Source organism: Salmo trutta, chromosome 18 (genome assembly GCF_901001165.1).
Source record: "Salmo trutta chromosome 18, fSalTru1.1, whole genome shotgun sequence".
Taxonomy (NCBI): domain Eukaryota; kingdom Metazoa; phylum Chordata; class Actinopteri; order Salmoniformes; family Salmonidae; genus Salmo; species Salmo trutta.
Window position 1 is genome coordinate 5,018,580 of NC_042974.1, and position 27,082 is coordinate 5,045,661.

Genomic DNA, 27,082 nt, shown 5'->3' on the forward strand with positions numbered 1-27,082 from the left:
CAAGTATATATTTTTAAACCTGCATATTTAGTTAATATTGCCTGCTAACATGAATTTCTTTTAACTAGGGAAGATGTGTCACCTCTTGCAACAGAGTCAGGGTACATGCAGCAGTCTGGGCCGCCTGGCTCGTTACGAACTGTGTGAATACTATTTCTTCCTAACAAAGACAGCCAACTTCGCCAAACGGGGGATGATTTAACAAAAGCACATTTGCGAAAAAAGCACAATCGTTGCACGACTGTACCTAATCATAATCATCAATGCCTTTCTTAAAATCAATACACACAAGTATATATTTTTAAACCTGCATATTTAGCTAAAAGAAATCCAGGTTAGTAGGCAATAATAACCAGGTGAAATTGTTTCACTTCTCTTGCGTTCATTGCACGCAGAGTCAGGGTATATTCAACAGTTTGGGCCGCCTGGCTCGTTGCGAACTAATTTGCCAGAATTGTATGTAATTATGACATAACATTGAAGGTTGTGCAATGTAACAGGAATATTTAGACTTAGGGATGCCACCCGTTAGATAAAATACGGAACGGTTCCGTATTTCACTGAAAAAAATTAACGTTTTGTTTTCGAGATGATAGTTTCCGGATTCGACCATATTAATGACCTAAGGCTCGTATTTCTGTGTGTTTATTATATTATAATTAAGTCTATGATTTGTTATTTGATAGAGCAGTCTGACTGAGCGGTGGTAGGCACCAGCAGGCTTGTAAGCATTCATTCAAACAGCACTTTCGTGCATTTGCCAGCAGCCCTTCGCAATTCTTTAAGCATTGCGCTGTTTATGACTTCAAGCCTATCAACTCCCAAGATTAGGCTGGTGTAACCGATGTGAAATGGCTAGCTAGTTTGCCGGGTGCGCGCTAATAGTGTTTCAAACGTCACTCGCTCTGAGACTTGGAGTAGTTGTTCCCCTTGCTCTGCATGGGTAACGCTGCTTCGAGGGTGGCTGTTGTCGATGTGTTCCTGGTTTGAGCCCAGGTAGGAGCGAGGAGAGGGACGGAAGCTATACTGTTACACTGGCAATACTAAAGTGCCTATAAGAACATCCAATAGTCAAAGGTATATGAAATACAAATCGTATAGAGAGAAATAGTCCTATAATTCCTATAATAACTACAACCTAAAACTTCTTACCTGGGAATATTGAAGACTCACGTTAAAAGGAACCACCAGCTTTCATATGTTCTCATGTTCTGAGCAAGGAACTTAAACGTTAGCTTTTTTACATGGCACATATTGCACTTTTACTTTCTTCTCCAACACTTTGTTTTTGCATTATTTAAACCAAATTGAACATGTTTCATTATTTATTTGAGAATAAATTGATAGTATTTATGTATTATATTAAGTTAAAATAAGTGTTCATTCAGTATTGTTGTAATTGTCATTATTACGAATAAAGCCCCGTGTGGCTCAGTTGGTAGAGCATGGTGTTTGCAACGCCAGGGTTGTGGGTTCGATTCTCACGGGGGACCAGTACGGGGAAAAAATTTATGAAATGTATGCATTCACTACTGTAAGTCGCTCTGGATAAGAGCGTCTGCTAAATGACTAAAATGTAATCTAAATGTAAATAAAAGTAAAAAAATTGGGCGATTAATCGGTATCGGGTTTTTTGGTCGCCCAATAATCGGTACCGGCGTTGAAAAATCATAATCAGTCGAGGGGGCAGTATTGACAATTTCGGAAAAAATATGTGCCCATATTAAACTGCCTCCTACTCAAACTCAGAACGTAGGATATACATCTATTAGTAGATTTTGATAGAAAACACTCTGAAGTTTCTAAAACCGTTTGAATGGTGTCTGTGAGTATAACAGAACTCATATGGCAGTCAAAACCCTGAGAGAAATCCTAACAGGAAGTGGAAATGTGATGTGTGGAATCCCTTTCAAGCCTTTGCCTATGAAATACACTGTAAATTAGGATTCATGTAGCACTTCCTACGGCTTCCACTAGATGTCAACAGTCTTTACAAATGGTTTGAGTCTTCTCCTGTAAAAACTGACCGAACGAGAGTCCTGGAAAGTTTGTCATAGGGGGAGGGTCATTACTACTATGATGCGCGTGCCCGTGGGTACTCTCTCATTCCGAAACGTTTTGTAAGACAATGCAATCGTCCGCCTTGAATATTATTGAAGTTCTGATTGAAAAAGGCCCTAAAGATGTATGCTATACAACCTTTGACATGTTTGAACGAACGTAAATAATATTTTTTTGCACTTTCGTCACGACAGGTCCCGCGCGCTTCGTACATTTTGAGTAGCCTTCGGAACGCGCTAACAAGAAGAAGCTATATGGACATAAATTATTCACTTTTTCGAACAAAACTACATTTGTTGTGGACCTGGGATTCCTGGAGGTGCCTTCTGATGAAGATAATCAAACGCTTCACACCGCGTGGCCGCTGCCACTCTAACCTGGTGGTCCCAGCGCGCACGACCCACGTGGAGTTCCAGGTCTCCGGCAGCCTCTGGAACTGCCGGTCTGCGGCCAACAAGGCAGAGTTCATCTCAGCCTATGCTACCCTCCAGTCCCTCGACTTTTTGGCGCTGACGGAAACATGGATTACCACAGATAACACTGCTACTCCTACTGCTCTCTCCTCGTCTGCCCACGTGTACTTGCATACCCCGAGAGCATCTGGCCATTCTCTCTTTCTCCCCTGACCCATCTCTCTATCGCCTCCTTTGAATTCCATGCTGTCACAGTTACCAGCCCTTTCAAGCTTAACATCCTTATCATTTATCGCCCTCCAGGTTCCCTTGGAGAGTTCATCAATGAGCTTGACGCCTTGATAAGTTCCTTTCCTGAGGATGGCTCACCTCTCACAGTTCTGGGTGACTTTAACCTCCCCACGTCTACCTTTGACTCATTCCTCTCTGCCTCCTCCTTTCCACTCCTCTCCTCTTTTGACCTCACCCTCTCACCTTCCCCCCTACTCACAAGGCAGGCAATACGCTTGACCTCATCTTTACTAGATGCTGTTCTTCCACTAATCTCATTGCAACTCCCCTCCAAGTCTCCGACCACTACCTTGTATCCTTTTCCCTCTCGCTCTCCTCCAACACTTCTCACTCTGCCCCTACTCGGATGGTATTGCGCCGTCGCAACCTTCGCTCTCTCTCTCCCGCTACTCTCTCCTCTTCCATCCTATCATCTCTTCCCTCTACTCAAACCTTCTACAACCTATCTCCTGATTCTGCCTCCTCAACCCTCCTCTCCTCCCTTTCTGCATCCATTGACTCTCTATGTCCCCTATGCTCCAGGCCGGCTCGGTCCTCCCCTCCTGCTCCGTGGCTCGACGACTCATTGCGAGCTCACAGAACAGGGCTCCGGGCAGCCGAGCGGAAATGGAGGAAAACTCGCCTCCCTGCGGACCTGGCATCCTTTCACTCCCTCCTCTCTACATTTTCCTCTTCTGTTTCTGCTGCTAAAGCCACTTTCTACCACTCTAAATTCCAAGCATCTGCCTCTAACCCTAGGAAGCTCTTTGCCACCTTCTCCTCCCTCCTGAATCCTCCTCCCCCTCCCCCCCTCCTCCCTCTCTGCGGATGACTTCGTCAACCATTTTGAAAAGAAGGTCGACGACATCCGATCCTCGTTTGTTAAGTCAAACGACACCGCTGGTCCTGCTCACACTGCCCTACCCTGTGATTTGACCTCTTTCTCCCCTCTCTCTCCAGATGAAATCTCGCGTCTTGTGACGGCCGGCCGCCCAACAACCTGCCCGCTTGACCCGATCCCCTCCTCTCTTCTCCAGAAAATTTCCGGAGACCTTCTCCCTTACCTCACCTCGCTCATCAACTCATCCTTGACCGCTGGCTACGTCCCTTCCATCTTCAAGAGAGCGAGAGTCGCACCCCTTCTAAAAAACCTACACTCGATCCCTCCGATGTCAACAACTACAGACCAGTATCCCTTCTTTCTTTTCTCTCAAAAACTCTTGAACGTGCTGTCCTTGGCCAGCTCTCTTGCTATCTCTCACAGAAGGACCTTCTTGATCCAAATCAGTCAGGTTTCAAGACTGGTCATTCAACTGAGACTGCTCTTCTCTGTGTCACAGAGGCTCTCCGCACTGCTAAAGCTAACTCTCTCTCCTCTGCTCTCATCCTTCTAGACCCATCTGCTGCCTTTGATACTGTGAACCACCAGATCCTCCTCTCCACCCTCTCCGAGCTGGGCATCTCCGGCACGGCCCACGCTTGGATTGCGTCCTACCTGACAGGTCGCTCCTACCAGGTGGCGTGGCGAGAATCTGTCTCCGCACCACGTAATCTCACCACTGGTGTCCCCCAGGGCTCTGTTCTAGGCCCTCTCCTATTCTCGCTATACACCAAGTCACTTGGCTCTGTCATATCCTCACATGGTCTCTCCTATCATTGCTATGCAGACGACACACAATTAATCTTCTCCTTTCCCCCTTCTGATAACCAGGTGGCGAATCGCATCTCTGCATGTCTGGCAGACATATCACTGTGGATGACGGATCACCACCTCAAGCTGAACCTCGGCAAGACGGAGCTGCTTTTCCTCCCGGGGAAGGACTGCCCGTTCCATGATCTCGCCATCACGGTTGACAACTCCATTGTGTCCTCCTCCCAGAGTGCTAAGAACCTTGGCGTGACCCTGGACAACACCCTGTCGTTCTCCACTAACATCAAGGCGGTGACCCGATCCTGTAGGTTCATGCTCTACAACATTCGCAGAGTACGACCCTGCCTCACACAGGAAGCGGCGCAGGTCCTAATCCAGGCACTTGTCATCTCCCGTCTGGATTACCTCAACTCGCTGTTGGCTGGGCTCCCTGCCTGTGCCATTAAACCCCTACAACTCATCCAGAACGCCGCAGCCCGTCTGGTGTTCAACCTTCCCAAGTTCTCTCACATCACCCCGCTCCTCCGCTCTCTCCACTGGCTTCCAGTTGAAGCTCGCATCCGCTACAAGACCATGGTGCTTGCCTACGGAGCCGTGAGGGGAATGGCACCTCCGTACCTTCAGGCTCTGATCAGTCCCTACACCCAAACGAGGGCACTGTGCTCATCCACCTCTGGCCTGCTGGCCCCCCTACCTCTGAGGAAGCACAGTTCCCACTCAGCCCAGTCAAAACTGTTCGCTGCTCTGGCACCCCTATGGTGGATCAAGCTCCCTCACGACGCCAGGACAGCGGAGTCAATCACCACCTTCCGGAGACACCTGAAACCCCACCTCTTTAAGGAATACCTAGGATAGGATAAAGTAATCCTTCTAACCCCCCCCCCCCTAAAAGATTTAGATGCACTATTGTAAAGTGGTTGTTCCACTGGATATCATAAGGTGAATGCACCAATTTGTAAGTCGCTCTGGATAAGAGCGTCTGCTAAATGACTTAAATGTAAATGTAAGTGAATATTTACAATAGTATATTTGATTTTAGATGGTTCCAAGATGGCGCTAACCTGTATCGCCTAGCCTATTTTTCTGAGCATAGTACCTCGTTTATTGCAAAGTGTGATTTCCCAGTAAAGTTATTTTGAAATCTGACAATGCGGTTGAATTCACGAGATGTTAATCTATAATTCTTTAAATGACAATATTATATTTTACCAATGTTTTCGAATAGTAATTTTGTAAATTGTAGCGCAGATTCACCGGCAGTTTTGGAGGCTAAATATTTTCTGAACATCACCGCCATTGTAAAATGCTGTTTTTGGATATAAATATGAACTTGATAGAACAAAAAATGCATGTATTGTCTAACATAATGTCCTAGGAGTGTCATCTGATGAAGATTGTCAAAGGTTAGTGCATAATTTTAGCTGGTTTTCTGCTTTTGGTGACGCCTGTCTTTGCATTGAAAATAGCTGTGTGTAATGTTTTGTCAATGTACTGTCCTAACATAATCTAACTTTATGCTTTTGCCGTAAAGCCTCTTTGAAATCGGACAACGTGGTTGGATTAAGGAGATGTTTATCTTTCAAATTGTGTAAAATAGTTGATTGTTTGAGAAATTAAAATTATTCGATTTTTGCTATCTTGAGAACGGGAAGGGGTCCCATAGAGGTTAATAAATTCACCATGTTCAAAGGGATATTCAATGTCTGCTTTTTTTGCAAACAAAGTGAGTTCATGCAACTTATGTGACTTGTAAGCACATTTTTTCTCCTGAACTTAGTTAGGCTTGCCTTAACAAAATGGTTTTTAGCTTTTCGTTTTTAATTAATTTGTAAACATTTGTAAAAACATAATTCCACTTTGACATTTAGGAGGGTATTGTGTGTAGGCCAGTGACAAAATAATCTAAATGTAATAAATAATATATTCAGGCTGTAACATAATAAAATGTGGAAAATGTCAAGGGTGTGAATACTTTCTGAAGACACTGTATGTCTAGCTATAACATCCACACAACAATGAAAAGTACTGTAGTCTGAGAAACATGTATCATGGTTCATCAAACATTTACATAACCATGGTACTTTTAACAATTGACAAATGTATTTTGGTAATGGACTGCGATCACTATAAATAAACCCCATTGCACTAAAGTGCTATTGTGACTACAGCATCTACATTTTAGGAAAGTGAAAATCAGGGCCTTTTGCACTAAAGTTTCAAGTGTCATGAATACAACTAGCCTGAACTATCCTCTACCCAACATACAGACATGTCTCCTTGTCTACACTATCCTCTACCCAACATACAGACATGTCCCCTTCTCTACCCAACATACAGACATGTCCCCTTCTCTACACTATCCTCTACCCAACATACAGACATGTCCCCTTCTCTACCCAACAGACAGACATGTCCCCTTCTCTACCCAACATACAGACATGTCCCCTTCTCTACACTATCCTCTACCCAACAAACAGACATGTCCCCTTCTCTACACTATCCTCTACCCAACAAACAGACATGTCCCCTTCTCTACCCAGCAGACAGACATGTCCCCTTCTCTACACTATCCTCTACCCAACAGACAGACATGTCCCCTTCTCTACATTATCCTCTACCCAGCAGACAGACATGTCCCCTTCTCTACACTATCCTCTACCCAACAGACAGACATGTCCCCTTCTCTACACTATCCTCTACCCAACAGACAGACATGTCTCCTTCTCTACCCAACAGACAGACATGTCCCCTTCTCTACATTATCCTCTACCCAACAGACAGACATGTCCCCTTCTCTACACTATCCTCTACCCAACAGACAGACATGTCCCCTTCTCTACACTATCCTCTACCCAACAGACAGACATGTCCCCTTCTCTACCCAACAGACAGACATGTCCCCTTCTCTACACTATCCTCTACCCAACATACAGACACGTCCCATTCTCTGCTGGGAACCCATCTCCCATCCTGAGCTATGGGACTCTGAAATAATGTCATAGGGTCAGGCTGCACCATGTTCCCATTGTTATTACCAGTTGGTCCCATGTGACACACACAAAGACACACAGACACACAGACACACACACACACACAGAAAGCAGTTGGTCCCATGTGACAGACACAAAGACAGACACACACACACACAGAGAGAGAGCTGTGGGTCCCGTGAGACCATTACCCATTTATCTGGGCACTGCCCTCCCTTGCTCTCCCACTAGAGAACCATTCACCCATGACACTGTGTCATAGGCTCATTCAACTCCCATACGTCATCAGGTCACTCTCATTCAATACTAATATAGCATTCTCCAAAAAAGAGGTTGCTCAAAAACGTTGAATTAAATGATGAAATGTGTTCCGATGTAACTTGTCCACCTCTACATCCACCTCTACATCCACCTCTACATCCACCTCTACATCCACCTCTACATCCACCTCTACATCCACCTCTACATCCACTCGACTCAGGGAAGAGAAGACATTTGAATGTATTGACTGGCCTGAACTTTACCCTTCATATCCTCTGAGTACTATTGCCTGAGACAGCTGAAACAATAGCTCAAGAACAGGGCCTGAAAATCCTCCATCCTAAATGGTAAGTACCTATAAAATATTATGCGTTGCCATCACTCTTTGTCATGATCACCAGCGCGCAGTTTTAAAGGAAGAAAATGTATACATTCTTGGTAGGAATGTTAATAACCAAGAAATATCATTCCACAGATCGGAGGTAGTGATGGGGGGAATCGATTCAGTTAAATATGGTGATCTTATTTTTGGACAATATTATATCGATATTTCACTCCAAGTTAACCGCTAGCCGGCTGTACCTGCGCCCAAACTTCGGTATTTTTCATCCTATTAGAGGTCGACCGATTATGATTTTTCAACGCCGATGCCGATACCGATTATTGGAGGCCCAAACCCCGGTACCGATTAATCGGCCGATTTTTTACAAATATATATTTATTTGTAATAATGACAATTACAACAATACTGAATGAACACTTATTTTAACTTAACATAATACATCAATAAAATCAATTTAGCCTCAAATAAATAATGAAACATGTTCAATTTGGTTTAAATAATGCAAAACAAAGTGTTGGAGAAGAAAGTAAAAGTGCAACATGTGCCATGTAAGAAAGCTAACGTTTAAGTTCCTTGCTCAGAACATGATAACATATGAAAGCTGGTGGTTCCTTTTAACATGAGTCTTCAATATTCCCAGGTAAGAAGTTTTAGGTTGTAGTTATTATAGGACTATTTCTCTCTATACGATTTGTATTTCATATACCTTTGACTATTGGATGTTCTTATAGGCACTTTAGTATTGCCAGTGTAACAGTATAGCTTCAGTCCCTCTCCTCGCTCCTACCTGGGCTCGAACCAGGAACACATCGACAACAGCCACCCTCGAAGCAGCGTTACCCATGCAGAGCAAGGGGAACAACTACTCCAAGTCTCAGAGCGAGTGACATTTGAAACGCTATTAGCGCGCACCCCGCTAACTAGCTAGCCATTTCACATCGGTTACACCAGCCTAATCTTGGGAGTTGATAGGCTTGAAGGGGTGGGTATAATTTGTAGAACGTTCCAACAGGAATCTGTTCCAAAAAACGTAAAGTAAAAGGTTGCCAACCAACAACACATACAAAGTAGCAACGCATACAAACCTAGCTAACTAGCTGCCGAATAGGCATCAACTCACCACATAGCTTATTCTTAATGTTTGTCCATAGGCAACCAGAGTGACGACAGACATTTTTCAGAATAAACGTGATGAGTGAAAAACGCAATGAAATAGACCACTCCCTAACCCGGTATCTTATTCTGCCGCTATACAACTTTGTATGCGTTGTTTTTTGGCACCTTGTTATTTACGAAGTTTTTGGAATAGATTCCTGTTGGAACGTTCCACAACTTATACCCACCCGGCTTGAAGTCATAAACAGCTTGAAGCACAGCGAAGAGCTGCTGGCAAAACGAATGAAAGTGCTGTTTGAATGAATGCTTACGAGCCTGCTGGTGCCTACCAACGCTCAGTCAGACTGCTCTATACAAAAATATCAAATCATAGACTTAATTATAACATAACAACACACAGAAATACTAGCCTTAGGTCATTAATATGGTCGAATCCGGAAACTATCATCTCGAAAACAAAAGTTTTTTCTTTCAGTGAAATACGGAACCATTCCGTATTTTATCTAACGGGTGGCATCCCTAAGTCTAAATATTCCTGTTACATTGCACAACCTTCAATGTTATGTCATAATTACGTAAAATTCTGGCAAATTATTTCGCAACGAGCCAGTCGGCCCAAACTGTTGCATATACCCTGACTGCGTGCAATAAACGCAAGATAAGTGACACAATTTCATGTTAGCAGGCAATATTAACTAAATATGCAGGTTTAAAAATATATACTTGTGTATTGGTTTTAAAGAAAGGCATTGATGTTTATGGTTAGGTACATTGGTGCAACGACAGTGCTTTTTCGCAAATGTGCTTGTTAAATCAACACCGTTTGTCGAAGTAGGCTGTGATTCAATGAGAAATTAACAGGCACCGCATCGATTATATGCAACGCAGGACACATTAGATAAACTAGTAATATCATCAACCATGTGTAATTAACTAGTGATTATGTTAAGATTGATAGTTTTTTATAAGATAAGTTTAATGCTAGCTAGCAACTTACCTTGGCTTCTTGCTGCCCTCGCGTAACAGGTAGTCAGCCTGCCATGCAGGCTGCTCGTGGAGTGCAATGTAAGGCAGGTGGTTAGAGCGTTGGACTAGTAACCGGAAGGTTGCAAAAACGAATCCCCAAATCCCCCCTGAACAAGGCAGTTAACCCCCGTTCCTAGGCCATCATTGAAAATAAGAATGTGTTCCTAATCTGACTTGCCTAGTTAAATAAAGGTGTAAAAAAAGAATAATAAAACCCTTTTTTTTTTTTTTATCCTGATATGAATAGGTTTGGATAGAAAACACTGAAGTTTCTAAAACTGTTTGAATGGTGTCTGTGAGTATAACATAACTCATATGGCAGGCAAAAACCTGAGAAAAAGAAACCAGGAAGTGGAGGATCTGAGAATTGTTGTTCTTCTTTCTCGTCCCTTTCGAAACTACAGTATCTGTGGTGTTACATTGCACTTTCTAGGGCTTCCATTGTCTGTCTAAAGCCTTCAGAAAGGGGTTTGAGCCTTCTCCTGTCACTGGGCAGAGTATAGGAGCTCAGTTACTGATTTTAAACAGCGTTTGACATGCTTCTAAGTACGGTAATGGAACATTTTTACTTTTTGTGTCTCGAATTGCGCTCGAACAAAACGGACAAAACGGAGGTATTTAGACATAACTATGGATTATTTCGAACAAAAACAACATTTCTTGTGGAAGTAGCAGACCTGGGAGTGCATTCTGACGAAGATCAGCAAAGCTAAGAGCATATTTCTAATACTAATTCTGAGTTTAGGTTGCCCCGAACTTGGCGGGTGTCTGAATAGCTCGCTGTGATGGCGAGCTCTGTACTCAGAATATTGAAAAATGTGCTTTCTCCGTAAAGCTATTTTAAAATCTGACACAGCGGTTGCATAAAGGAGTTCTGTATCTATAATTCTTAAAATAATTGTTATGTATTTTGTCAACGTTTAAGATGAGAATTTTTGTAAATTCACCGGAAGTTTTTGGTGGGAATACATTTTCTGAACATCACGCGCCAATGTAAAATGTTGTTTTTGGATATAAATATGAACTTGATTGAACAAAACATACATGTATTGTGTAACATAATGTCTTAGGAGTGTCATCTGATGAAGATCGTCAAAAAGGTTAGTGCTTCATTTAGCTGTGTTTTGGATTTTATTGACACATGTCCTTGCTTGGAAAATGGCTGTGTGGTTATTTTGGTCTATGTACTCTCCTAACATAATCTAATGTTTTGCTTTCGCTGTAAAGCCTTTTTGAAATCGGACAATGTGGTTGGATTAAGGAGAAGTGTATCTTTAAAATGGTGTAAAAAAGTCGGATGTTTGAGAAATTGAAATTATTGGATTTTTGAGGTTTTTGTATTTCGCGCCACGCTGTTCCATCGGATATTGGCTAGGCGTTCCGCTAATAAAATACCGATTACCGATTGTTATGAAAACATGAAATCGGCCCTAATTAATCGGCCATTCCGATTAATCAGTCGACCTCTACATCCTACAGCTTGTTCTCCGTCTTATTGTTAAAGGTACAATATGCTGAAATCGCTCCGCCATTTCCTGGTTGCAAAACTTCTAATAGTCTGTCCAATTTCAGTTCATGTGACAAAACAAGCAGTCATTGTGTAGAGAATCATTGTACAATCTAAACCGCTGTGAAATATATTTTCCATAACCAAAAATATTGTATTTTCAGCTGTTTGAAGCTGGTGTACAAAACCGAAAGTGAAAGACACAAAAACTAAACTTTTGAACGGGAAACATAGAAATAGCGCACATAGAACAGATCCACTGCTTTTTAGACTTGCTTTCAATGAGAACGACAGATCTATATCGCATATTTCTATGTGAATTTGGTCAAGTCGTCCAAAAAGTTACATATTGCAGCTTTAAATACTGAGCCAACATGTTTTCAGCACTTTTATTTTCATGCCCAGCGGTCTAAAACACTGCATCTCAGTGCTAGAGGCGTCACTACAGAGCCTGTATCACGACCCGGACGTGATTGGGAGTCCCATAGAGCGGCGGACAATTGGCCCAGCGTTGTCCAGGTTAGGGTTTGGCTGGGGTAGGCCGTCATTGTAAATAAGAATTTGTTCTTAACTGACTTGCCTAGTTAAATAAAAGTTAAATATTTTTTTAATGTTTTTTAAATACCTCTGCAGCAGAACTATGGTGAGCAATATGTTTGGAACATTAAATCGCAATATCAACTTTGAATCGCAATACATTGTGAGTCATGAGAATTGCACCCATCAGCACCTAAGTATTGTGATAATATCGTATCGTGAGGTCCCTGGCAATTCCCAGCCCTCATCTGAAGTATATAAAGGAAAATAATGAGCTATTATTAAAGATGCTTCCTGTCCTGAGCTTATTAGAAGAAGATAGAAGCAACAGCATAGCAGACGCTTTTATCTAGGACCTTTATTCTTTTTTACCCTTATTTAACTAGGGACCTACATTCACAGTAAATTTACATTTTAGTCACTTAGCAGAACGATTTATGGGAGCAATGAGGGTTAAGTGCCTTGCTCAAGGGCACATCGGCAGATTTTTCACCTAGTCAACTTGGGAATTCGAACCAGCAACATTTTGGTTATCGGCCCAACACTCTTAACCACTAGACTACCTGCCACAACCCTGGTGTTGCTAGTTAAGCCCCATGCTCTAACCCTGGTGTTCCTAGCTAAGCCCCTTGCTCTAACCCTGGTGTTGCTAGCTAAGCCCCATGATCTAACCCTGGTGTTGCTAGATAAGCCCCATGCTCTAACCCTGGTGTTGCTAGCTAAGCCCCATGCTCTAACCCTGGTGTTGCTAGCTAAGCCCCATGCTCTAACCCTGGTGTTGCTAGCTAAGCCCCATGCTCTAACCCTGGTGTTGCTAGCTAAGCCACATGCTCTAACCCTGGTGTTGCTAGCTAAGCCCCATGCTCTAACCCTGGTGTTGCTAGCTAAGCCCCATGCTCTAACCCTGATGTTGCTAGCTAAGCCCCATGCTCTAACTAAAACACTGGGCCATCAGGACGCGTAGGTCACTGGATCACGTCGTCCGGGTTTAGCCGGGGTAGGCCGTCATTGTAAATAAGAATGTATTCTTAACTGACTTGCCTTGTTAAATAAAGGTTACAGTTTTGTTTAAATCACCTTTATCCCTGCCATGTGTCTCAACTACATCCTGAATATACTGCCATGGGTCTCACCTACATCCTGAATATACTGCCATGTGTCTCAGCTACATCCTGAATATACTGCCATGTGTCTCAGCTACATCCTGAATATACTGCCATGTGTCTCAACTACATCCTGAATATACACCCATGTGTCTCAGCTACATCCTGAATATACTGCCATGTGTCTCAGCTACATCCTGAATATACACCCATGTGTCTCACGTATATCCTGAATATACTGCCATGTGTCTCAGCTACATCCTGAATATACTGCCATGTGTCTCACCTATATCCTGAATATACTGCCATGTCTCACCTACATCCTGAATATACTGCCATGTGTCTCACCTATATCCTGAAATGTGTCTCACCTACATCCTGAATATACTGCCATGTGTCTCACCTACATCCTGAATATACTGCCATGTGTCTCACCTACATCCTGAATATACTGCCATGTGTCTCACCTACATCCTGAATATACTGCCATGTCTCAACTACATCCTGAATATACTGCCATGTCTCAACTACATCCTGAATATACACCCATGTGTCTCAGCTACATCCTGAATATACACCCATGTGTCTCAGCTACATCCTGAATATACTGCCATGTGTCTCACCTATATCCTGAATATACTGCCATGTGTCTCACCTATATCCTGAATATACTGCCATGTGTCTCACCTATATCCTGAATATACTGCCATGTGTCTCAGCTACATCCTGAATATACTGCCATGTGTCTCAGCTACATCCTGAATATACTGCCATGTGTCTCAGCTACATCCTGAATATACTGCCATGTCTCAACTACATCCTGAATATACTGCCATGTGTCTCAGCTACATCCTGAATATACAGCCATGTGTCTCACCTACATCCTGAATATACTTCCGTGTCTCACCTGCAGACGTAGTCCTCTCCCTGGACTAAACAGCTGGCGTTGTTGTGGCAGGGCGAAGGGCTGCACAGGCTACGCTGCCTCCTGCACTGTGGGCCTGTGGTGCCATCTGAACACTGCCAGACTGAGGCTGCACACTCAGGAGAGGTCTGCAGACACACACACAAACACTTCAGCATATACACAAACACATGTAAAACAAACACACACATTTGCACGCACAAGCGCACACACACAGACACAGGACGAAAACAAATCAGGCCTCAAGTCAGCTTGAGAAAACACACTTAGATTAAAGGTAAAAGACAGGGTTAGTGGAGACAGATCACTCTCCCTAGCAGAACAAGACAGTGTTAGTGGAGACAGATCACTCTCCCTAGCAGAACAAGACAGTGTTAGTGGAGACAGATCACTCTCCCTAGCAGAACAAGACAGTGTTAGTGGAGACAGATCACTCTCCCCAGCAGAACAAGACAGTGTTAGTGGAGACAGATCACGCTCCCCAGCAGAACAAGACAGTGTTAGTGGAGACAGATCACTCTCCCCAGCAGAACAAGTGAGTAAAGAACTGTAACAGCATAATCTTATCGCTGCAACTCCCCAACGGGCTCCGGAGGCGAAGGTCGAGTCATGGGGGGGGAAACATGACCCACCAAACCGCACTTCTTAACGCCCGCTTAACCCGGAAGCCAGCTGCAATAATGTTTCGGAGGAAATACTGTTCAACTGACGACCGTCATCAGCCTGCAGGCACCCAGCTCGCCACAAGGAGTCGCTAGAGAGTGATGAGCCAAGTAAAGCCCCCCCCGACCAAACCTTCCCTAACCCGGACGACGCTGGGCCAATTGTGTGCCACCCTGTGGGACTCCCGGTCAAGACCAGTTGTGAAACAACCTGGGATCGAACCCGGGTCTGTAGTGATGCCACTGCGATGCGGGGCCTTCGACTACTGCGCCACTTTAATTATGCATTTCATTTGTTAAATGTCATTTGGTTTTGTATTTTGTGCCCACGTACGTAAAGAAATAGTGTCTTATAAGCCCATTGGGCAACAATTGGTGTTCGAGACTTAAATAAATAAATCAATCCATCATAGAGAAACTAAGAATAGATGGAGACAGCTAGGCCATTAGCTCGACTAGCGTACTCCAGCTCTCATCACATCTCATCAGGAATGATCTTGACAATAATAATATATCTGACTCAAGAGTCAGAGATGATAAAACCAAGATCCTTAATCAGAGAAGATACTAATATTAACAGTTGCTTCGAGTCGCCAAGGCTCTCAGGTTGAAAGATGAGTTCATTTTCATTCAGATGAAGTCCCCTATAGAGATGAGACTGAGGCAAAATCAATGTCAAACAGATAGGTTGACATACGAGTGCTGCTATGCTAACACTGGGCTCCCATTAATGTGACTGTGTTATGAAGGTTGTTATGCGTAATCCTGCATCACTCATTAAGGTGTTATGACTGGTTAAGAATGCCTTACGGAATATTCTCGAGTGGGTTGAGAAACCTATTACAAATCAGTTATTGTAAAATCTGTGGCAAATTCCATAATGAAGTCACAAGTGAAGGTCACAAAAAGACAATTAGCCCATTTTAATATATTTTTCTCTCTATGCATCGCCTCTCGCATAATAGAGAAACTATTGGCACTCAGCAGTTGATGATTAAAACCCCTGTCCTGTATCACCGTAACATTTCAGAGATAAAAGGCCTGAAATTGAAAACGGACTGTGGCCAACAGACGCCTCCATCTAGAACAAAAGAGCCCCTTTCATAAGTGCAATTTCAATCTGCCTCTTAAAATATGCAATAGTTAATTCCAGTCTAATCAAAATGGCCACCACAAATAACCAGAGCCACCACCATCACGCTTTCCTTCCCCAAGCCATGCTAACCCCCCATTGAAGGCAGTAATATTCATTGTTGTTCCAACCTTCAAAAGTACACTCGATCTGCTTCAAAGACTAAGATATTAATTTTCATGTGACATTTCCTATTAAATCAGGCTCTGAGAGGCCGGAGGAGGAGGGCTGAGGAGAATGAAGAAGGAGAAATGGGATGCGTCCATAATGACATCTTATTACCTCTATAGTGCAATACCTTGGACAAGGCCTCTTTGGGCCAGACTGTATGGGCTCTGGTCGAAAGTAGTGCACTATTTAGAGTGACATTTGGGACGTAGAAATAGAGTTCTCACATGTTCCCCCAAGGAGCACGCCTTTTCCCGCTGACATTCGTATGAAAGGCAATTGATGTTAACGGGGGTGTCACAGCGGAGGCCTGTGAATCCCTCCAGACAAGCACAAGCATATCCAGCGGTGCTCTCGGAGCTCTCCTCACACTCTCCACCATTCCTACATGGGTTGGGATCACAAGATGTCCCACAAGGTGGACCTATGGAAGAGAATGAACAGTTGGTTATTGGATAAGATTCCCAGAGGCTTTGAACTTCAATGAATATTTGACACGTGACAGCTCTCAGGCTGGATGTCAGAGATAGAGCAGAAGTGTCGGTCCAACAACCCATGATAACTCAGGACACCTGAAAACAATCGGAGAGGTCTCCACAGCTGAACTCGACAGTCTTTGTTACAGCCATACAAACTTCACGGACACTGTTAGTTCAAGTCAGTCCGATTGAGAGCATGGCTCCAAATAGAGCAAATGATTGTGATAATTTGTTGAGAAAAAACTTGATCTGTTCCTCACTTCAACAAGTCTGATTTCAACATTTCATCCCACAGCAACATACAGTTTAAACCATAGAAATATAATTAATTATATTTCTATGGTTTAAACCACAGAGGCGGGAAATACAGCAAAACCACCAGGATGAGAATGTGAACAGTACCTGGTCAGGGATGTGAACAGTACCTCAGTACCTGGTCAGGGATGTGAACAGTACCTCAGTACCTGGTCAGGGATGTGAACAGTACCTCAGTACCTGGTCAGGGATGTGAACAGTACCTCAGTAACTGGTCAGAGATGTGAACAGTACCTCAGTACCTGGTCAGGGATGTGAACAGTACCTCAGTACCTGGTCAGGGATGTGAACAGTACCTCAGTACCTGGTCAGAGATGTGAACAGTACCTCAGTACCTGGTCAGGGATGTGAACAGTACCTCAGTACCTGGTCATACAGTTCTGTTCAAGTTAATACCATTTTCCCCTACTAGTCCTACATGTGAATCACACGCTCTTTAAAGAAAGAGTGCCTTCCTTTTCTCAGTGTTTTATTGGGTTTGATGATGGTGTTTTCAAACACATGAGCAATCCTGAAGTATCCCATGTATATGTTTGACTTCAGGTGAACACAAGGCTCCAGGGCTCTCTCTCTCTCCATGACTCTAATTAATAATCAACTGCTTTTCTTGGACTCACTCACTTGTTCCTTGAGCAAAGTCTCCCTACACTACACTGTGGTATCGTCCCAAATGGCACCCTATTCCCTATATAGTGCACTACTTTTGATCAGGGCCCTATGTGACACTATATAGGGAATAGGGTGCTATTTGGGATGCAAGCCTCCCTATACTGTATCATCTCTCTTATGCGCTTCTTCCGTCTATTTTGGAACGCACAAGTGAATCTGAACTCCACACCAATTCCCACAACCCAAGAGAAGAACCAGGAAGTTGGCTTTTCATCTCAGTATAAAAGACAAAAGAGAATGCATTTTCAAGCATGCAACCAAACCACTAAACCTCACGCAATACCTCCAATGTTTACTCATAATAAAACTAGGCTATATTCGTTGTGTCAAATTGGCCCTCCTAATGATGCAACTTTCTCTGGCACAAAAAGTCAGAGAAGAGGAGCTGGAAACAGTAACTGTGTGGTTGGTATTCTCCTTTTCTCTTGAATCTTTTTTCCCTCCTTTTCAATGCTTTTATTGTTATTGTGTTCTGTTCTAATTAGCAAATAGACCTTTTTAAGTAAATCACAGTCTTCTCCAAGTACCTGTACCATTGATATCCTCCTATTGTATGATAGACATAACAACAAGAATAAGACATAGAAATTAAAAGATATCCCCCCTCAGAAGCATAAATGAATTAAACTGCTTATCGGCATTAGGATTCTGTCAAACACTGTTGGCCATTGTACAGCTCTTGATATCTCTGTTGATGTTTCCTGTCCTGAGACTGAAGATACAACAGGTATCACGATGTTTCTGTTCTTTTCCATGGTCTACATATCATCATCATCCCCATACTACCAGGGGAGAACGCAGAACAAACACCCCAAGCTGCTTAATACAGTATTACAGTCGAGAAAAGGGAAATGAGTTGGCAGACTGACACCACCATCTTTAAAATCACAATGGACTTTTAACTGGGAGAGGAAGATGAAGTATGACTGGTCAAACTGTCTACAGGAAGATAGAAGAAAGGTCCAGGATTGACTGGAACATCAACAGTCTGCCGAGTAAGAGTGGTGTCATTTCAACATGGTCTCCTTTCAATATGCCAAAATGGTGACATTTAATCATTGACCTACTTGTTGTGTGTATGTACTGAAATGTATGTGTAACTAATAGATGCACACACATTTTTAAATGTATGTTAATTGTAGTCTTTTGTCTATAATGGCTTTTTCGTTATATGTCGGACCCAAGTAAGACTAGCTGTCGCCATTGCCGTCGGCTAATGGGGATCCTTATGAATAAAAAAATATGTCAGCTGAGCTAACCTCTTACACTGAACAAAAATATAAAAATGCAACACGCAACAATTTCAAAGATTTTACTGAGTTACAGTTCATATAAAGAAATCAGTCAATTGAAATAAATTCATTAGACCCTAATCTATGGATTCCACATGACTGGGAATACAGATATGCAGCTGTTGGACACAGATACAGTACCTTTTAAAAAAAGGTAGGGGCGTGGATCAGAAAACCAGTCAGTATCTGGTCTGACCATCATTTGCCTCATGCAGTGCGACACATCTCCTTCACATAGAGTTGATCAGGCTGTTGATTCTGGCCTGTGGAATGTTGCCCCACTCCTCTTCAATGGCTGTGCGAAGTTGCTGGATATTGGCAGGAACTGGAACACGCTGTTGTACATGTCGATCCAGAGTAGGGGTGTGAACGTTTAAACATTTTAATGAAGTTGTGATCCTTAAGTAGGCCGTCAAGTGTAAATAAGAATTTGTTCTTAATTAACTTGCCTAGTTAAATAAAAGGTTAAATAAAAAATGTATTAATTAAAATCACAGTTCAGTGATCACAAAACATCATTTTCTGTGTTCTAGCCGATAGGCTATAAAGGCCTGGGGAAGTTGTGTAATTCAAATAAAACCAGAGAGGATGAGGCAAATTTTAGGCTTGGTGAATTTGCAAGTCATGCAAGACAAGACATAGTGAGATGCAGATTACCAAAACATATGAGCAGGCTTCTGCTTTTTCCATCTCTCTCTCCCTCACACTGGCCTGGATGCTCCGCCTCGCTCCCTCACACTGGCCTGGATGCTCCGCCTCTCTCTCCCTCACACTGGCCTGGCTGCTCCGCCTCTCTCTCCCTCACACTGGCCTGCCTGCTCCGTCTCTTCCTAATGATGCCAGTGTGTGTTCAGTCTTCGGTCTGTTGCCTGTAGAATATCCTAGCCTATTCGTGGCACTAATGTCTTCGAGACAGTTTTGTGAGCCCAGGGGAGCCTGCTCTTCATTTTTGCCTCATGAAATGACAGTAGGCTACTGGTAGCCTGTATCGATTACGCTTTTCAGACAATGGAACGTGGCCCCTTGAAAGCGCCTCGGCTACGACATGTTATTCTGTCTGTTAGGGTAGCCTACCCTATGTTTTTTTAAATGCTGACACAAAACCTTCTCTGGTGATATGAACAGACATTTTACTTGCCTGTAAAGAAATGCCGCTTCTGAAGTCCATCACTAGGAAACCAGAACTGTCAATCAAATCATCTCGAGCTGCTGCTCGCAGCCTGTTTGCCTGCCTCCTACACGCAGACCACTCTCTTCTCTCTCCTTTTAAATACCGTGACTTACCAAGACATTTAGTAGAAAGAAAGCACATCTAGCTACCATACCATAAAAACAGCATAAACAAGAACACAGCAGCTCAATCAGTTAACTGTAGTCAGGGAAACCATACCGAACATGTAAAGACCTGATGAGGCACTTTTTTTAATTGTCTTTTTTGAATTGTCTGAAAAGTGATTAATTGTTGCTATCAACATGTTACAGTAGATGTAATTTCCTTACCCGTCCCTAGCGTTCATACATATGTAATATGACCATTATTCTGCATTGTAAATTGACACGGAAAACCGATTTAAAAAAAAAGTCAGTTTAAACGTTAAGCAAAATTGTCCATTTGTCACATCGCTAATCCAAAGCCTCCCAAACATGCTCATTGTGTGACATGTCTGGTGAGTATGCAGGCCATGGAAGAAGGGACATTTTCAGCTTCCAGTTGTGGTGTACAGATCCTTGCGATATGGAGTCATGCATTATCATGCTGAAACATGAAATGGTGGAGGAGGATGAATGGCACAACAACGGGCCTCAGGATCTCTTCACGGTATCGCTGTGCTTTCAAATTGCTATCGATAAAATGCAATTGTTGTGTTCATTGTCTGTAGCTTATTTCTGCACATACCATAACCCCACTGCCACCATGGGGCACTCTGTTCACAACGTTGACATCAGTAAACCGCTCGCCCACACAACGCCATCTGCCCAGTAGAGTTGAAACAGTTCCAGCGTGCCAGTGGCCATCGAAGGTGAGCATTTGCACACTGAAGTTGGTTACGATGCCGAACTGCAGTCAGGTCAAGACCCTGGTGAGGACAACGAGTGCGAGTAGATGAGCTTCCCTGAGATGGTTTCTGACAGTTTGTGCAAAAATTCTTCGGTTGTGCAAACCCACAATTTCATCAGCTGTCCAGGTGGCTGGTCTCAGACAATCTATCCCGCAAATGAAAAAGCCGGATGTGGAAGTCCTGGGCTGGCGTGGTTACACGTGGTCTGCTGTTGTGAGGCCTGTTGGGCGTACTCCAAAATTCTCTAAAACAACAGAGCTTAGGTAGAGAAATGAACATAAAATTTTCTGGCAACAGCTCTGGTGGATATTGCTGCCGTCAGCGTGAGACGTCTGTGGCATTGTGCTGTGTGACAAAACTGCACATTTTAGAGTGGCCTTTTATTGTCCCCAGCACAAGGTGCACCTGTGCAATGATGCTGTTTAATCATCTTCTTGATATGCCATACCTTTCAGGCAGATGGATTATGGTGGCAAAGGAGAAATGCTCACTAACAGGGATATAAACAAATTTGTGCACAACATTTGAGAGAGAGAAGCTTTTTGTGCGTATGGAACATTTCTGGGACTTTTTATTTCAGCTCATGAAACATGGAACCAACACTTTACATGTTGCATTTATATTTTTGTTCAGTGTAGTTGTATGTCACTTAGGGTGACATATTACCTACTGTATATCAGATAAATGATGACGTGCCATATTTAACCCTTATAAAGAATCATAATTACATTGAATGCCTATGATTAGTTTTGAATTATCCTTTTCCCCCCCCCTCTGTAAATCATATTTAAATTATGCAAAAACAACCAACTTAATTGAATAAAGGAGAATAAATAGACTTTAGGGAGCTGAAAACAGTGGCTCAGATCAGAGCTAGAAGTTTTGGACAAGAGCATCTTGGCTTAGAGACACATACATTACATACTGTAATCCACCTCTAATGTCAAATGCCGCGGTGGTGACATTGGCTGCTCCACGTGGGATAAAATTAGACTGAACACACCGCTGGTTCAAGGTGAATACAATTTGATTGTATTCCCTGGCGTAGGCTTTTCATTTTTGTGTTCTTCAGTAGGCGCTAACTCATTTATCTTTCTCTGTGATTCTTCTTGTAGCATATTCCTCTATGCTAATTCCCCTGCGTATTGGAGTGCTCTTGTTCCCAGAGGTTTCCCATAGGATGCATCCCAAATGGCACCCTATTCAATATATAGTGCACTACCTATGGGCCCTGGTCAAAAGTAGTGTACTGCATAGGGAATAGGGTGTCATTTGGGACTGAGCCATAGCCTGTATGCAGGTATCATTGGACATCAATCTTACTGTATATACATAGAGCTTCTGGGCTTGTTTAGGCTTGCTACACTAGCCATTGGAAATTGAGTTTGCATAGCGGGTTGCCTACCAAAGGCTGAAACAAGAGTCTTTGGGAATAATGTAGTTTAGGAAAGTTCAAAATCAGTAAGGCTGGTCACTTTCACATTTATCTAGTAAGCACAATATAATTCACATCGCTTCCTATCACAGGCATAGCAGATATTCATAGGGTAGTATTTATAATGATACCTCATCAACATAGTAGGTATAGTATAGGGTAATATCGTAATATTACCTCATCAGCATAGCATCACGTCTCTGCTGGTACTTTTCTATTAGCAAGTGTGAAGAATGTCATTCACCTATTAACTTCAGCCTATGAGCATGGCACACTAGAGCAATTCCACCACGCTTGCTGTATGGGTACACTTGTGCAATAATCACTTTCCGTTCTTCCAACCAATGGCAATGAATCTAGGAGAGTTTGTCAACTCAACCCTTGTGTCTTGCTTGCTGTTTTGCAGCAAGTCTTCCAACGACCTTCCACCTCTCTACCACCACCAGTCATAGGAAGCCCATTCTCCCAGCTGGGGGGTTTTGATGCCAGCTGCCCAGCATAGAGCGACCGGTAATCAGCATTTGGCTCCGAGGAGCATTCCTCAGAGATGAGGCCTACCCCAAACTATTCAATAAAATTTGATATTGCATGTAATCTATGTTGTCATTCAGTTAAGCCTGTACTCAATTAAACATATTTAAATGTGTGGGATAAAAAAATGTTTAAACCTATCCCAATAGATTCAATAATTTGGGACATATTCTGGAAACAGCTTAAGGTTACGAATGTAAAATGCTGTTGGGAATCGTTGATCATCATCACGTACATTTTCACCTCAGATTTTGGGTAAGCCCTGTGCAACCTCCAACGCGTGTTTACTGTGAACACTGAGGGTGTACCCACTTTAAATTACAGTTTTAACAGAGGCTAAGTAGGTCACTGTGGCTATTTGATCATAATGTAGGCCTACCAGAGAGTGGCCTACCATAAAAACAAGGAAAATGCATCCCATAACATTTTAACATGGAAATAGATGTTCTATCATTCAGCCTACAGTAGCAGCCAATGTGTGGTGTTCAATGTAGGCCTACATTCCATGACTTTTGAAAAAAACATGCAGGGCTTGACATTAACCCGTTTACCCACTTGTCCTTCAGACAAGTTGACTGAGAATGTTGTGTTTGATGCAAGAAACCACTTTACAAAATAAAATGCATTATTATTCCCATACCATTATTACAGAGAATCAGACAAATTATGCTACCCTCTGCCTATTGGCTACTTGCATTATGAGACAGATTATTCAAGCCTAACACTCCCCTTTTTAAGAAAAAAGGGGAGTGTTAGATTACCAGACTGGCTTTTCAAAGTTGTCTAGAAATGTAGGAAGCAATCCCTCCCCTATTGTTGACTACTAATGATCTATAACTGGGTTAATAACTCACTAACTAGTAATCACTCCCCTATTGTTGCCTACTAATGATCTAAAACTGGGTTAATAACTCACTAACTAACTAGTAATCACTCCCCTATTGCTGACTACTAATGATCTATAACTGGACTAATAACTAACTAACTAGTAATCACTCCCCTATTGTTGACTACTAATGATCTATAACTGGGTTAATAACTCACTAACTAGTAATCACTCCCCTATTGTTGACTACTAATGGTCTATAACTGGGTTAATAACTCACTAACTAGTAATCACTCCCCTATTGTTGACTACTAATGATCTATAGCTGGGTTAATAACTAACTAACTAACTAGTAATCACTCCCCTATTGTTGACTACTAATGATCTATAACTGGACTAATAACTAACTAGTAATCACTCCCCTATTGTTGACTACTAATGATCTATAACTGGACTAATAACTAACTAGTAATCACTCCCCTATTGTTTACTACTAATGATCTATAACTGCGTTAATAACTCACTAACTAGTAATCACTCCCCTATTGTTGACTACTAATGATCTATAACTGGGTTAATAACTCACTAACTAGTAATCACTCCCCTATTGTTGATTACTAATGATCTATAACTGGGTTAATAACTCACTAACTAGTAATCCCTCCCCTATTGTTGACTACTAATGATCTATAACTGCGTTAATAACTCACTAACTAGTAATCACTCCCCTATTGTTGACTACTAATGATCTATAACTGGGTTAATAACTCACTAACTAGTAATCCCTCCCCCATTGTTGACTACTAATGATCTATAACTGGGTTAATAACTAACTAACTAACTAGTAATCACTCCCCTATTGTTGACTACTAATGATCTATAGCTGGGTTAATAACTAACTAACTAGTAATCACTCCCATATTGTTGACTACTAATGATCTATAACTGGGTTAATAACTCACTAACTAACTAGTAATCACTCCCCTATTGTTGACTACTAATGATCTATAACTGGGTTAATAACTCACTAACTAGTAATCACTCCCCTATTGCAGGCAAATAATGATCTATACCTGGGTTAATAACTCACTAACTAGTAAATCACTCCCTTATTGTTGACTACTAATGATCTATAACTGGGTTAATAACTCACTAACTAGTAATCACTCCCCTATTGTTGACTACTAATGATCTATAACTGGGTTAATAACTAACTAGTAATCACTCCCCTATTGTTGACTACTAATGATCTATAACTGGGTTAATAACTCACTAACTAACTAGTAATCACTCCCCTATTGTTGACTACTAATGATCTATAACTGGGTTAATAACTCACTAACTAACTAGTAATCACTCCCCTATTGTTGACTACTAATGATCTATAACTGGGTTAATAACTCACTAACTAACTAGTAATCACTCCCCTATTGTTGACTACTAATGATCTATAACTGGGTTAATAACTCACTAACTAGTAATCACTCCCCTATTGTTGACTACTAATGATCTATAACTGGACTAATAACTAACTAGTAATCACTCCCCTATTGTTGACTACTAATGATCTATAACTGGGTTAATAACTCACTAACTAGTAATCACTCCCCTATTGTTGACTACTAATGATCTATAACTGGACTAATAACTAACTAGTAATCACTCCCCTATTGTTGACTACTAATGATCTATAACTGGGTTAATAACTCACTAACTAGAAATCACTCCCCTATTGTTGACTACTAATGATCTATAACTGGGTTAATAACTCACTAACTAACTAGTAATCACTCCCCTATTGTTGACTACTAATGATCTATAACTGGACTAATAACTAACTAGTAATCACTCCCCTATTGTTGACTACTAATGATCTATAACTGGGTTAATAACTCACTAACTAACTAGTAATCACTCCCCTATTGTTGACTACTAATGATCTATAAATGGGTTAATAACTCACTAACTAGTAATCACTCCCCTATTGTTGACTACTAATAATCTATAACTGGGTTAATAACTAACTAACTAGTAATCACTCCCCTATTGTTGACTACTAATGATCTATAACTGGGTTAATAACTCACTAACTAACTAGTAATCACTCCCCTATTGTTGACTACTAATGATCTATAACTGGGCTAATAACTAACTAGTAATCACTCCCCTATTGTTGACTACTAATCATCTATAACTGGGCTAATAACTCACTAACTAGCAAAGTATATGAACAAAATGTGCACACGTGGCTACATTCAGCTTTCGCTTTGATCTCAAAACAAGCTCATCTACTCACGACCGCTAATGCTGTAAACACAGTCCAGTTCAAAGTAAATGGCATAGGTCCATATATGTCAATGGTCTATTTGCATATAGGCCTCCTGCAGATCTGACTTGTTATGGCTCACTGGTCTGTGTAGAGTACGGGCTGAGTCTTGCATGTCAACGCACTGGTCTGTGTAGAGAACGGGCTGAGTCCTGCATGTCAATGCAATAGAATCCTACTCCGATGTGTTCTGCCTACAAGAAAATGTCTTGCATAGTTAGTGTTGTTGTTTTAGTATGTTGCATTGAAAGTGGCTAATATTGCATTGATTAGATTACAATTCCCACAGTAAAAGGAAAGGTTGATAGTGTTAACAGGGAAAACTCTAGAACAGTGGTCACCAACCTTTTTCTGAGTCAAGATCACTTTCTGAGTCAAAATGCAAGCCGAGATCTACAGCTCAGATTTTTTGTATTAAAATGGCTTAAAAAAAACGTACGCCTTTGCAACATTAACCAATTACAAACAGTTCGGTAGCAATGAGGTTTGTGCAGTAGACTACAGGCCCAAAACATTATAATGACATATTGGCTTTGCTTGAATTGCCCTGCCAAAGCATTGCTGTTTAGGTCGTCTTTTTAAATTATATTAAAACATTTGAGGTAGGCTATATGATCATACCAGTAATAGAGCCGTTGTTGTATTACTTGTGAGGCACAACTGAGTGAGCATACATTTAAATAATTTGCTTTTTATTTTATTGGGCTGATGGTGCCTACATCTGATGGTCAGTCTCAGCTGAGGGAGAGAGCAGCAGGCTAAGTGTCCGCCTCAACATCCCTCCACTCTCTCTTTCCTCCACTGACACTGGCCAAAAAGGGACACCGTTTCCAGCTGATGGCGAAACTCAAGTCGCACCGCATTATTTCTGCCTCACGCACTAATGCATGTTGTTACTCCTATGAACATATCAATATTCCTTGATATAAAAAAAGACCCAAGCTGCTTATAATAACAACACAAGCCTGTAGATACACGTTCCTA

At 42.1% G+C, this 27,082-nt stretch overlaps 1 protein-coding gene across 1 annotated transcript in view; it reads right to left on the reverse strand.

Annotated features, from left to right (window-relative positions):
* Positions 1-27,082, reverse strand: part of LOC115153628 (protein eyes shut homolog) — a 220,383-nt gene that overhangs the window by 181,643 nt on the left and 11,658 nt on the right. Inside the window, exons 3-4 of the mRNA XM_029699265.1 lie at positions 16,393-16,589; positions 14,186-14,331 (exon numbers count right to left, since the gene is read on the reverse strand). The gene's annotated coding sequence lies outside the window, so the exon portion shown is untranslated. The remainder of the gene's footprint in view (positions 1-14,185; positions 14,332-16,392; positions 16,590-27,082) is intronic.